This window comes from Nilaparvata lugens, chromosome 1 (genome assembly GCF_014356525.2).
Source record: "Nilaparvata lugens isolate BPH chromosome 1, ASM1435652v1, whole genome shotgun sequence".
Classification (NCBI taxonomy): Eukaryota; Metazoa; Arthropoda; class Insecta; order Hemiptera; family Delphacidae; genus Nilaparvata; species Nilaparvata lugens.
In genome coordinates this window covers 68339336-68350785 of record NC_052504.1, presented here as the reverse complement: position 1 = coordinate 68350785, position 11450 = coordinate 68339336, and positions in this window count along the sequence as shown.

Sequence of the window (11450 nt, the reverse complement as noted above, 5' to 3'; positions counted from 1 at the left end):
TTCAATCTAATTGTTCCAATTGAAAAAGCAAGAGAGTACTGAACTGCTGCAATTTTGTTTTAGTATCTGGATTTGTGAAATCGAGAGCTTATGTTTTTATCAATATTCTATGTAAGAATGAGATTTCAATAATAATCGATAATAAAGTACATGTATTCAATCATACTCAATAACTCTTCAAATGCAATATTGTTTCCCAATTTCTCCAAGCAAGAGACTCAATAACATTCCAAAGGTAATACTGTTTTGTTTTTCTCAAGTATTTTCCTATTTTCACAAAGCAGTAGGCTTCAATTTAAAATACAGTATTTTTATAAGTGGTCTATCATACAATCCTCAATATTTGCAATGAATTCTTAATAGCTAATTAATTTGGGAAAATGTGATTGAGACAATTCGAAAATGAGATGCCTGCCGGCCGAGTTGAGTGGTCTGGAAGACGCAACTTCAGTGTACCGTCGCTTTCGTAGGAGTTTGAATTTTGCCAGCGGCATTCCTGTTACATCTCAAATTAACAAACACGTCCCAGCAAAATTGAAAAGCTTGTGGGTATCATTCTGCAAAAAACAGTTCCAGTAAACTATTCACTGATTAGAAGAAAATGGGACATCCAAAACATCCATCTACCATTATATTACTGTATTATCATTAGTTTATTACGAGAATTGAAGCCCTCCCTCTTGTTCCAAAACCTTGTGAACTAATTTTTCACTCCTATTGTGATATGATAAGACGCGCTTTTTGTTGGTAGATCACTTTGCAGAGCACTTGCTAATCCATAAAGTGAAAAAGCTTACTTTGATCAATCTTAAACGTCAGAATAATTTGCAAAACAGGGCAATGAATTCAATAATATTTCATGTTAAAAGCCTCACTACCCATTATCGATCAATGCTTATAATTAGACTCCGAAATTCCCAACACATTTTATAATTCTTTACATGATAAATAGTAATCCTCCTTCCAACTGGAGTCTGAAGTATGCATCATTCCTGAATAAATTTGCAAAACAGGTTAATTTAAATTCAAATCCAATCCTCAAACATTATTTACGATCGTTTATCAGATTAATATATAACAGATTGGCAACATTTACTGCAAGTACCTACAAATCTTTCCATTTTAATTAAGAGTTAGTCGATAGAGATTTGATCGAAGCTCGCGCTACATATAATTACTGATTCCGAAATAGCTTTGCAGTTTGATGCATAAGTTGTAAAAAATCAGGATACCGAGATTAACGAGGCTTTAAAGTCCATCAAGTTGCAAGCTGATGCAGCTGAAAATGGATCAGTTTGGCCATCATTATCAAATAATTATTGATTCGACTTACTGCAACTTGGATACTATGTTGTCCAACAAGTTGGTTGTTGAAGAGCAGCTGGCATTAAATTGTTCAACGGAATTGAAGAACAGTTAACTAGTTTTTTTATAATTTTCGAGAATACTTTGTTTCAGTAAGTGGGATGTGGGAAAAAAAGAAGGGTTTTCTTTTTTTTAACATAGACTCTAACTCAATCCTGGGGCATTTTCTTAGAGGCTTTGAGTATACTCGTACTTCCTGTGCAAAATCAAATAGTTTCCTGATTTGTCAATTTTCATACTCTCAGGAAAACACACACAAAAGTGCGCTCAATTCCCAGCACGGAAAGTATGACAAATGCGAAGAATCCTTGACTTAGACACATTACAATAATTGGATATCTAGGAAGAACATTACAGTGCTTTATGTAGTGGAAGTACATCATTATTTGCATTCATCTCCATGACACTCATTGTAGCTTTTCATAGCTGGATTGGAGCTCTGTAGAAAAATTCTACTCTACTTCATTTTTAAACAGATATCTCGTCCCAAACTTCTAATGAACTGACTCACTATTTACTAGCTGTGCGAATCGCACAAAACATGCCTTCAGGTTTGCACTTTCAAGTTCACCAACATTCTCTTCCATAAAAATTTCCTATCATGACGTGTGCTTCAAAATATAAGATATTGAATAGTGGAAATAGTTTTTCATACATTAATCAAATATCGAATAATATTAATCTAATTCGCATACAAACTATCCTGCCCAACAATTCAATCGTCAATCAGTGGCGTATCCAGGGTTGGGGGGGATATCGAGATGTACCCCCCCCCGAAATGGAACCTGACTTTTTTCCCTATTTTTATACTACTGTGGCTGGATCAGCCACAAAAATTAGCATCCAATGCCATATTTTCGTTATATTGTACTATGTAAGACGAGAAATTTATAAGGGATGAGAGAATAGCATTGCAATAGCATAGCAATGAGCTATTGATAATAATAATAATAATGAGCTATTTTCTTATAGAGTGGTCTAGCGCGTAGGGACTAGATAGCAGGGGATAAAGAAACTATAGTACTTCAAATTTAGTTCACTTTTTATCATCTATTATTATGAAGAAATTCAATATAGCTTAATATATTGCTCTAGTTCTAGTTGATTATAGTTTATTCAGTTTCATGCATATCCTTAAACAAAGCTCCAGCAGCTTCTTCTAGAGTAGCCCCGAAAATTTCTCAGCTATGATGCACGGGCATAGTTTCTACCATGGACAGGGGGGAAACATCCCCCTAATATTTTATGTCTGTAATTATTGTGAAGTTGTGAATTGTAAATCCTTCACAGATAATACTATGTTTCTGATATTTATAAGAGCAGTCTCTAAATTCCCTCTTTTGCGAATAAATTCACAAAATTATAATTAATAAATTAATATTCAAACATGAGATCTCAGGGATTTATATGAATTCGGGCTGTGCATGGAAGTAAGCTTCCTACATATATTAAATAAATTTATAAATGTTCTTATGGACTATGTGATATTATTCAACACGTGGTGACTTTTTATTTTAATTCAAATTAATTGGAATAGCGCTTTTTTATTAATTACCCCACTGAACGTAGAAAAAACGAGCTCGTTTGAATTATCACTCACTGAATTGAAGTTCTAGATGGTCTCGTGGATTGAATTAATTATTTCCAATAATTAATTAGGTAGGCTCTTTTTCGTCACTGCTGGGCTAACGCGTGATCCAGATTTTTATAAGTTTCTTTCGAATTAAAGCTATTTTTATGGGAATCTTTACAAATTACGAACTCCTTGACAGCACTGAGTTCACAGATAATTGACATTTAACACAAATACTTTACATTAAAAAAGGGTTTGGCTTACTAGTTTTAAAATTTTAAAAGGAAGAAGAAAGAACCCTAAACTCCATGTGCATCCTCTCAGGTCGGGATCTTAAGCCAGAAGAAGGAGGTTTTTAGAAAAATTTGTCTCTTCTACGAATAATTCTGTAAGCTACTCTCTGATTGGCCTTCAATTTAATAGACTCAATACAATTGGTTGCCTTGGGAATCAGGGCTTCCTCGGCTTTATAATGGAAAAAATTAAATAAAAAAGAATTTTTATACAAATGTATGGAGTGTTTATCTTAAATTGATTTCATAAATAAATCCTAACATGCGATGTTAATACATTTAGTTTTTATATGAGTTTTGTATACTCTTGATTTATCATGCTTTTCTAGATTATAATAAATATTTATACAAAAATAATGGGTGTTCGTATTTCTACACATCGACTTCATTTAGTATACATAATATATCCTTTATGAGTAAATTTTATATAATTCAACCTGCCATATGGGTTGATCGAATAATCAGCTGGTTCGCTCAGTATTGATTCTAATAATTATCGATTTATCCAAGATCGACTAATTCTTTTCAAAATGTAAACAAATAACTCTAACCTCAATGTTCATGCATTTTATTTTTTATAATCCGCCAATAATAAGTAAGCCGCTTTATAATTTTTGATCTTACCAAGGGTTCTCATAATTATTAAATCACAATTATACATGTTTTCTTATCATTGTTGATAATGCTATTACTCCTAATCGCTAATAATACTTGATTTGAGTTGATTTATCCTTTGACTAGGTCTAACCTTCTTTTCAATTTTATAGTTCTATTATATTTCATTGGTTCATTTTAAAATATTTGGTGGTATTAATTTACCACGTGACATTATTTGGCAGATAAATTTCAATTTTTGAAAAAAAATCTATCCCCTTCCCCCCAAAAAATGTAAGTACTTGAACACTCAAGTAAAAATCATTTAAATTTGAAAAAAATATTAATCAAGTTAAAACTAAGCCTGCTAATAAAGTTGGTTGAAATAGTGCTTTATTGGAGCCAAAATTTAAGCATTCTAGCTTGTTATCTGATAATGAGTAGGCCTTCTGCAAAATCACTATTTTTTCTAATAAAATTCTACTCCATTCCATTCCATTTGTTATTTAATCAAAAACCCATAGGCCTATGAAATTTTCAAGGGAAAATTGAAATGATAAGTGGCCTACTGATCACCAAAAAAACTTGAATGGAATGTTTGTTTTCAAGTGGTAATTGCGTAAAATCGTATCAAATTGAAGGTATATTCTCAAAAATACCCTGGGGGGACCCCGGGGTCCCCCTTTCGTGGGGGGTATTCTATACCCCCACACCCCCGGTGTCCCCCTCACAGTTTAGGTGTTTTCTACTCCAATGTTATGACCCCCCCCCAACCCCGAAATTTGTCTTCAGTCTAGGCCAGTGTCCGCAATGAGGTGCCCCTACTAGTTATTGTCAAAAGTACTCGTACTAGCCCATTGAATTATAGGTGACCTGTAATTAGGTATGATGACAATTTGAGCACGTAATCATTGAAAACGGAGTGATCAGACAATAGAAGCTTAAAAAAAAGAATTGAATTACTTGAAAACATTTTCCTCCAAAATGATAGTTGATGTGTGCTAATATACACGGCAGCTTAGCGACCGATTGAGTGCTCAGAGATGTCAGCAGAAGAGAGACAGACGGATGGACATAGTGTTAGTGAGTTTGACGGTGGGTAGCTTCCAGCTTTCGTCCGTGACTCGGCAGAAAACAAACAGCGCTGATCAGAGTCGTTCGTGCGTCGTGCGTCGTGAGGCAGCCGACACTCCCACCGGCGGCAGTCGACTGTGAACCACGCCGTGCCGAGGGACGAGCAAGAAATGGCGATTGTCATGAGGTGGAGAGGAGGAAGTATAGGATGATGAAAAGAAAGAAGGACAAGGAGGAGGCGAAGGAGAAGGGGGGGGAAGAAGTAAAGGAAATAAGATGAGAATAGAACTAATGACGAGGAGGAGGAGGAGGAGGAAGAAGAGGAGGAGAAGGGGTAGAGAGAAGGAGAAGAAGGAGGAAGGAATTAGGAAAGGAAGGAAGGTGGAGGAGGAGGAGGAGGAGAGGAGGAGGAGGAAATAAGAAATAAGAAATTAAGTGAGAACAAGGATGATGAGATAAAGGAGTAGAAAGAAAGAGGATGAGGAAAAAAGAGTAATGAAAGAAAATGAGGAGGAAGAGGAAGAGGAGGAGAAGGATGAGGTGGAGGAGGAGGAGGAGGAGGAGGAAGCGGATGATGAGGAGGTTATAAGAGATACAAAATGAGGAGTGAGGAAGAGGACGAGGATGAGAAGGAAAAGGAGTAGAAAGAAAGAGTAGGAGGAAGAAATAAATAAATAATTGAAGTGAGGAGGAAGAGAAAAAGGAAAGGGAGAAGAGTAGGAGGAGACTAGAAATTCGAAGGTGATTATCAAGAGACAGAGAGGAATAGGGGATAAAAGAAGACAAGAAATGAAGAAGGAGAAGGAACATGAAGAAGAAAAGATGAATGAGGAGAAGGATGAGGGAATAAAGAATAAAAAGTTGAAATAGTGGTAGGAGGAGTGGCGTTGAGAGGAAAATACTTATAGGAGAACAACGAAAGGGGCGTTAGGAAATTGGACGGTGAAAGAGGAGTTAGAGGAAATAGACAAGAGGTGGGGGGAGGTGGAAGAGTTACAAGGAATAAACGGATGAAGTGGTAAATTGAATAAGGAAGAAAAACAAAGGTGTGAAGATATTGGACGATAAGGAAGATAAGGACGAATAAGAAAGAGAAAATATTGAAGAAGAGAAGGTAAAAATACGAGTGAAGAAAAAGGAATAGGAATAATAGAAGGAGGTGATAGTGGAAAGGAAGAGAGTATAACGAAAAGGAGGGAGGGTGAGAAGGCAAGAAATGGTGAATTTGGTGGTCAGTGCAGCTACTGTGCATTTTTCACGGCAATTGCAGCAGCTGCCAGCTCGTGTATCTCCCATTCATCGGAAGACAGCCGACAGCCGACAGCCGATAGGCCTTCTTTTAGTGGCACGCCAATTATTGAGCCAATCATTCGATTCGGTCGGTGCTGCTCCAGTCAACATGCAAAAAGCCCGAAAACGGAAATAAAGGTGTTTCTGCACGTACAGTCACAGCAAACAATTCGAATTAATTAACACTTTGATTGTCATCAATTAATTCAATGATTGGATTCTGCCAAATACAATATGAAGCAATTTCATCCATTCTTCCATTTTATATGGTTTCACTGCACTTTTACGATTCAACCCCTATGACAAAATTTCCCTTATGTTTTACCATGTCTTTTCTCCGTCATCACATGATTGCCTTCTTTTCTTCCTCTTTATTTGTTTTCCTCTTTCTCCTATTGACTTCCTTAGCCTCTACTTTCTAGTTTTTCATTTCTCTTTTATGTCTCCTGTTATTTAATCTTGAATCATTTCTCTAAGACTCTCCCATAATTATGATACTCTTATATTATGTTGAATACTTCCATAAGCTTTAATTTTACTACGATAGTTTGATCTCACTAACTTCTTCCGGTTCCTTTCTCCTTCATTAATTCGCAATTCTCCGTTGTCATATTAAACAGAAATTAACGGTAGTTTCTATATTACAAGGATATGTTAAGTACGCTTAACATTTTGGTCATAATTTATTACCATTTATGACCATAATACAGCTATTGTAATAATCCAGAATTGGAAACTTGTGGATGTTGTTCGAAAGTGGATATAAATATCTTGTACCTTTGAGCCACAAATGGCGACCACGTGCTCTCCTAAAATTTAAAAATTGTAGATTTCTGTTATTTGTTGCAACACGTGCTCTGAACATATTGTATTTAAGAATATGAACGCTCGAAGAGCTAGAATAATAAAAAGAACCGTTTCTCGAAACTATTGAGAATGCATTTGAATAGCTTACCTAGACAGACGCTGGGGCATTATTCTTTTGAAAATAGTTCGAAACAAAATCATTCTTTCATAGAAATTTGCTAACAGCATTCCTAACGTCAGTCACAGACACGTTTACAATAGAAACCACATGGCCCACTGTGCTTTGTGTCAACCCTTGTATATATCTATAGCATAAGTTGATGGCAGGTAAATGAAGATTGTGAATAGCGATATAGATATATAGTTAGGAGAGAAGTAAATATAGATATGTAGTTTTCAATGTAACCACGTGGTCAGCATATGCTACAATTTTACCACGTGGTCAGCATATGAATATTATTGAAGCAATTATTTGATGATCAGTTATTTGAATGGTGATCACATAAAACGATAAACAATTTGAATTCCTGAGGTTTGAAAGATGATAGCTATAATCAATTTTTAACTTGATTTGATGAAATGAAATTCAACAAATTAATGTATAAAGTTTATTTTGTTAGTAAATCTGACTTGATAATTGCACATTTTCTGTAAGTTTTATCACTGATCTATCAATCTTTATCTTTTTCTTCAATACTATTATTAGTTCAGTGAGTGAAATATAAGTATCCACACAGTGAGTGAAATTATAGTAAAGTAAAGTAATTATTTTATCAATTCATAGTAATTGATTGGCGCCGGGCAAAATACCGTATAGAGTGAGGGAGTTCGAAACCCACTCTAAACAAAGACCGACAGTGGGAAAGAGTTCACCTTGCTCTTTTGTGGAACAAATAGTTTGAAAGAAGAAGACGAAGGAAGAGATAAATATAATATTGGAAGTGAGCCGTTTCTTCCCTTTTGTATCCGAATGAATTATGTATTCTAACAAATGTATTATACTTATGATAAGATAATCCTTTACCTAAGAATCCTATTGCTGAGAATCCAAAGTAGACTGATAAGTTGCTTAAAAGGAATGAATGCCTTCTATTCTATTGAAAGGCAATATGGAGAAAACTAAAGCACTTTTCCAAAGAATGATGAAGCAAATTCGGAGAAATAGAGTAAAGTGAGGTAATGTGAGAGAAAATTCATTGATTCAGGAAACCTCGAAAACAAAGTTCCTTGGATTGACAATAGATCAACGATTGTCTTGAAATTTCCACGTGGATGGAGTATTGAAGAAGATGAACTCTGGCCTCTATTCACTCAGGGTATAGTCCAATTATTACAGTCAGACAACACTGAAAACCATCTACTTCGCCAACATTCATCCTCACCTGTCTTTTGGAATAGTTCTCTATGAAGGAACATCTCTTGGAAACTTAAAAGAATTATTTATATTACAGAAAAAAGCAGTAAGAATAAACTCAAGATTAGGTTTCAGAGAGTCTGTACGAGAGAAATTTAAAAGCCTCAACATCTTGACAGTTTATGAACTCTATATAATGGAATGTATTCTGACTCTAAAATTCAAAAATGAATTTATGATATCAATCATCAATATAATACACGCTCAAGAAGAACGTATGCACTTCAACAACATAGGAAACAATTCTTTAAAAAACGTCCCACCTACATGGGAGCTAAGTTCTTCAATCAGTTACCAATTATTATCAGAGAGAAGGATGGTGCGGATTTCAAGAATGAATTGAAAATATATTTAATTTCAATTAGCCCATATTCTATACAAGACTTTCTCAACTATTATTTTATTTTCATCCTGACACTATTTATATAGTATAAATGCAATGATAAATAAAGAACTTTTTGATTTGATTTGATAGCACTATGAGGAAAATCAAGATGAAGAGAGAAATCAGGTAAGTTATAATCACGATTACGATAGTATATATTATAGTGTATGTATGTAATAATCACGATAGTATATATGTGAGGTGAGAGTAATAAAAGTATATGCGAGAGTATATTCGAACAAACTTGCGCCTTTAAACGGTCAATAGAGATAAATTATTGTCTTACAAATTATCATATTATGTGATTTTAGAAATAAAATTGAGTGCAAGCTTTGTCACTATGTCGTTGATTATTCACAACCTCCCAGTTGCTAAGCTGAACTGAAGCGAGTATCCTTTAGTGATTGTGAATGACTACTGCAGCAGTGTGTTACCACCTCGATGACAGGAGCTGTAAATCAGCAAGTGGCGGCTCTCCAGCATCAAGCCACTTCTTCTGAATGGAAACAGGGCAAGAAAAAAGCGCAGAAGAATACTGAGCACCATTCATCGCAATGCGAGCCGAGAGAGTTTGCTGCGGATAAAACACTGAAAATCGTGAACTGGAGTGTTGACGGCCAACGATATCTAATAATGGATGAAAAACTCGAGTCATTCCCTACTGTTCCCATCACGAGCAGCTCGATGTCTCTCAATAGGACTCAAAAGATTAGTAGACTCATAATACAACTCGAGAAACAGTCATTTGTTTTCTTTCGCCAGTAGGTTTTTACAGCGTGCGACTGAATACTACTGCAAAGTGGATTGAGCATACGGCATATGATTTGTCTATGGTCAGACATATCTCACAGGTTTATGTTGTGCCAGCAGTCACGAATATTTCGCTTCGTCCCACTTATGAGGTGATCTTTATAAGATTAATTTGGTCAGAAAACTTGTTTTTGAACTGTTGGGAATCTATTATAAATACTGCTACAATGTTCACTGTACAGACACAACGTCACATCGATTCTCTGGAATTCTTAATGAACATTCAAGTATTGACGATGTGGTAAATTGAATTACGTTCAAACGATATTGATTGATAAATTCAAACAAATGAACTATCTATTCCTAGATAAGATAATTGTTTATTTACTTATATTATTATCTATAAGGTAATAATAAAAATCAAGGGGAGAGAGTTATCACAGAAACCATTCTTTTCAAATTCGATTGTGTTGGTTGTCTAATTCATTAACTTATAAATTGTTACATTGTTGCTACTATACGTACAAGTCACAGATCACTTTTCGTCAAGATTTGCCAAATTTTTCGATGAATTGACTGAAAAAGTATAGTTAATCTATTTGTTTGCTATTACAAGATAACAGTTGGGGATGGCCACAGGGGAGTGGATTTGGAGGACGCAGACAGCGTTCTTGAAACTCTTGGTAAGGGGGGAGGGGTTCAGCAGTGTTTTAAATGATTACAGACTTTATTGTTTTGGGTTCCCAATTTAAGGGGGGAAAGCTGAATTTTTTCTTGTGGGCGGGTATGTGAGGTGAGGGAAGGGTTTGTGCACCCCTGTAATAGCCTAATAGCCTAAAAGTTATTTTTAGGGAACTAAAGGATTGAAACACAATAGAATATATCAAGTCCCCTTTATCTTACTTTTTTGTGTTCCAATAAAATAAAAGGCTACTTGATATATTCTATAGTATTTCAATCCTATTTAAGTACGGTACCTGTTACCTGATGATCTAAGTTGAAATTTAATACAAATTTATAATTTAACATAATAGATATTTTTACTTAATAGTCAAGTATACAATACTGTTCTTTCAAGCCGTTCATCGTCTTCAGCCCCTGTACTTAAAATTCATTGAATTTTAAATTTGAAGAGCAACTCTCTAAAAAACAAGCTTTATTATGGGAGCGTGATTTCGTGAACTGACAATATCTTGCTATCCATAGTACTGCGTTACCAAATATAGACTTTAATCCGGTAATATAAAACACGCCTTCATTAGAGAGACTAGCTCGTTAGCGCCAGCAGTAGCGGAGACGTAGTTTGGGGGGGGGAGCAGAGACGAGCGTTGAGAAAAAAGCTGCAGATATGAAGTCAGAACGTAAATTCGAACAAATTAAATCGATAGGCGAGGGAAGACACCCGGGCCATGGGCCATGCGGCTTTTTGGCCGACGCTGGAAAAAAGACAAGTCGAAGCATTCGTCGGAAGCACTTTCAGGGCCAGATAGTCGTCAAAGTGGCACTTAATTGAGCCTTGTCGGCGTTTACAGACCAACTCGCAAAAAGAAGAGACGAAAACAAGTAAAAAGCAGTGAACCCGGCCCACACAAGTCGACCGTCCAGACAGCTCGTATTGAAAAGATGTTCATTTACAGTACACTCACATGGACCTGACCCTCTGTAACCAATGGACGTCTCCTTTCCGGCCTCCAGTCAATTACAAAATAGTTCACTGATTGGGTTGCATGGAATCGTATTTGAAACGCATCGACTGCTGCTGTCTGATAAACTCTTTCTTTCAAACTTGAAGTGTTCCTTTCGACGCTGTCGTTGATAGTCGGGGTCTGGACTTTTTCATTTCATTCAATTGGAAATTGCACAGAGAATTCCTTCTACTTTGTGAGAATTGTCAAATTTATATCT